Raw genomic sequence first — 4,111 nt, forward strand, 5'->3', positions numbered from 1 at the left:
ATAAATATAAAGTCTTAATAGTTAAGTTTTAAAAATCAACTGCACAATTAAAAGGTAAGTTAGACAAGGTGAGACAGTGATTTATCTGAAAGAACATAGTGGAGTTGTAGTGGACTTTAACCTAAATATCAGTGAATGGTAACTGATGAAAGCCAAGAAAAGGACCCCTTTGCTAAGCTCAGTCAAGTTCCATGTGCTAGAACAAGTTATCACTAGGTCTATGGGGGTCTGTCCTTTTCCTTTGCCACTCAAGAGTTGCAGTCAACACCAAACTTTCATTAGCCTAAGTTCTTAGTATTGGGGTTATACTGAACTCCTCACTCTCATGCAACCTACATATCCAAATCAGTCAGTCTTCAACACTTGTTAAGTGTTTACTATGTGCCAGGCACTATGCTCTGTGCTAGGGATACAAATAAAGACAAGGAGCTCAGAGTCTAATGAGGTAGACAAAATGCAAAGGACTACATGCAAACAAGCTACATATGAGATAAATTGGAAATAATCCATAGAGGGAAGGGATTAGAATTTAGGGGGGTTAATAATTTTTTTTTCCTGTAGAATGTAACACTTTAGTGAGGACTTAATGAAAGCTAGGGGAACTAGGAGGCAGAGGTGAGAGGGGAAAGTATTTCATATGTAGGGGAAAGTCAGTGAAAATGTCTGGAATCCAAAGATGGAGCATTCTCTTTGAGGAACAACTAGGCCTTTGTTATAGGCACCTGTCAATTTAAGGGTATCCTTGCCTATGCACCCATTTTTAGAAACTTGAATACTTGAAAAGCTTCTATAAAGATTCTGTCCTGAGGTAGCCTTTTATTTAGTCTGAATGTTGAACTTGTGGATTGACTTGATATTATTATCCATTGCTGTGTCCCTCTTCTGGTCTTAAATTCTGACCTCCATCTCTTAAAGAGAAGTTATCCTAATAAACTTTTTGTTCTGCCCTTGTTTGGCAGAAGCTTCAATAAAAGTTGAAAAATTAGTGTCACTTTTATCTTTGTGTCTTGGATTCCCTTAAAAGTGGTATTTTATGCTGTTGTTTTTTTTTTCTTTTTTCTTTCAATAGTAAGTTACAATGGGAAGAATAATCACTCTTATTTCTATTATAGAGTTTCTATTTAAGATATAGCAAGTCCCTTTCCTTCACTAGACTTTTCTTCTTCTACAAAATCGAAGGATGATCTAGATGTACTCTTAAAATGCTTCCAACTCTAAATCTAAATCCCTGATTGTATGGAGTTTCTACTTCTTGGTCCCCTAGAGTACAACAGAATTCCTTTGGAATTCTGGAACTACAGAGGAACTTTTCTTGGTCACTTCAAGATTCTCTTCATGTAATAAACCCACTATTTGACTCCTATAAGAGAATTCATGCACGTGGAGACCTAAAATGATAGCTAATAGTTAACATTTATATTTCACTTACTATGCTAAGCACTTTACAGATTTCCCCTCATTTAATGCTCACAATAATCCTGGGAGGTCTGTGCTATTATTATACCCATGTTTATAGATGAGGAAACAGAGGCAAAGTGATATTTAGTGACTTACCAGAGCCACAGAACTGCTAAGTGTCTGAGGCCAATTTTGAACTTATATATCCCTACTTCCAGACCAGGGGCTCTATTAACTTGTACCACCTATCTGACCTACCTGTTTATACTGTTCTTCTGCACATCAATCAGTATGAGAGAATAAATAAAATGTTAGAACAGGTGCTCTGAGAGGCTGCTCTTCTATCTTAGTGTATTGTCTGTAGCAGATACAAATCCCTTTATTGTCCACATGTGACAGGAGCTAAAGATCCATGTAGCAAAACTTCTGTACTCCCATCTAGAGATAAAGGCAATTCTTTCTACCATCAGTGCAACAAACATTTCTAAAGTGTCTACTGTCAGAAAACTATAACAGGCATTGGATAAAGGTACAAAAAATATTTGGCCTTATGTAAGTCCCATGTGGGGTAAGATTTCACACAAATAAATGCAATTCATAGCTAATTCTTTTACACATAAGACATAATTACATAACATATATTACATATCACCCATGTAATACATAATATTGCATATAAGGTATGTAAGAGAGATGCAAAGTGCTACATAAGGTCCAAAAGAAAAATTACTGAAAGAAGGCATATAAACCTGAGTTGCCATTGAATTGGGCCTTAAATAATGGGTAGCCTTTCTTCTACACTTGTCCAATAATTTATTCAAGTAAGATAATCAAACAGATTAATGACATAAACTTTGCTTCTTTCTCTCTATGCCACTAATGAATTTGAATCAGTCACTTTCTCTTCTTCAGCCTTCATTTTCACATCCATAAAAACAAGGGCTCTGATTAGATGATTTCTAAGGTTACACTGAGCTCTAAATTTCCATGATTCTAACACATAAAATTGAGTAACATATGAAAATGAGATTAATTGTTCTTTTTCCCATTGTTCAGGAATTAATGTTAAAAAACATCTGAGAACTGACTAGAACGAAACACTATAGAGTTGGGAGGAATTTGTGTTCCCACTCAATACTGGGAAAAATTTGAGACTATCTTCTTCTTTGAGGCAGAAGTCAGACTTGAATTATTCCCAGGAGTTCTTAAAGAGACATATATACTCTGTGAGAGACAAACTTCCAGAAAGTAGTAGGTACTTCAAAAGCTAAGCAGCATTAAGGGGAAGAAAGCACCACTAGCCTATCCAGGACTTAGTAGTCTGAGTCAGAAAACTGGCAGCACCAGGGAAATAAGTGAAAGGAGAAACCAAAGGGAAAGACTGAAAAGGGAAAGTGAAAGAAGAGCTAAGAAGAAAAGGAACCACAATCAATCTCCTACAGACATGTAAGAAGACTCAGGCTGCTGAATTTCGCAGTTGTACCTATATCTTCAAGAAGTGAGGGAAGTTCCAAAAATGGCCTGCTCTTTCCTCTAATTTCCCAACCCCATGATTTTGCATAACAGACATTGTAATATACTCTGCTCATTTCTTTTGCCTAAAGGTTTTGCCTGATTTTTGCCTCAAACACAAAGAGGTTAGAAGTTAAATGGAGATAAACAACCAAGAAAAATTAAATTAGGTCAGAGAGCTAAACCTGTGACTGAATGTGAATAGTTATTTTCCTAAATGGGGATTCTGAGCTAATGTGATTATATCACTAACTCTTCATCTGCTATAAATTCTATAAAGTAGCCAAAGAGGAGAACAGTTGGTACTTCGGATCATTATATTTGCCCCATAATACAAACTAATTATGGAAACAAAAAGTGGTCAATTCCATTTTCAGAGTGAAAGGGGTTAGGGAGGACAGGGCAAGGACCAGAGAAAAGCTCATTCTCTAACTATCCTACCTTAAACAGGACAGGAAATGCCTGGAAAAGATTCAGCCCTGTTCATATTTACCAAGAAAGAGGGAAAAAAAGGATCAAATACCAGCTAGTCAAGCCTGCACTCTACAGAAACATCCAGGGTTAGATTAATAAAATTATGTCATTATTACATTCCTGGGTATTTTATGGTTTCTATAGTTTAAACTCATCAAGGAGTATAATTTAACTCAGAGTCCATTGGAGATCTTTCTTCAAAACATATGATTATTTTTTGAAGGTGGGGAATATATATATAAATAGGCAATTAGTCTAATAATATATTTTAAAATTCATAATTTTAGAAGTATTCCATGTTGTGAAGTGAAGAAAAATGCAATACAGTTCTAAGTCTTGATGACATATTTCCTCTTCTGCAGTTACCTCAATGTAGTGGCAGAAAAGAGAAGGTTTCTAAGTGGACTATAAATATTAATTTAATTGTTGATTCTCTAAGTGTTCAATTCTTGTCCAATGACCAATGAGTGGACCTACTACTTGATAGATTGAAACATATCAATATTAATTTTGGCAATGTAAATGAAACTAGGAAACATAAAGAAAATGTGATCAAATGGATTGAGAGTTCATAGGCTCTCCTTGGGGAAATAGATAAAGGAGCTAGTAGTGTTAATCTCATCATGTGCCCAAAGACAACAGAAAATAAACTTTAAAGGTACAGGGATAATAGAATGAAGATAACCATAAAACCATGAAGATAATTGCAGCTTACACACAAACAAAT

The sequence above is a fragment of the Vombatus ursinus genome, unplaced genomic scaffold (genome assembly GCF_900497805.2).
Source record: "Vombatus ursinus unplaced genomic scaffold, bare-nosed wombat genome assembly UNPS02014841.1, whole genome shotgun sequence".
Lineage (NCBI taxonomy): Eukaryota > Metazoa > Chordata > Mammalia > Diprotodontia > Vombatidae > Vombatus > Vombatus ursinus.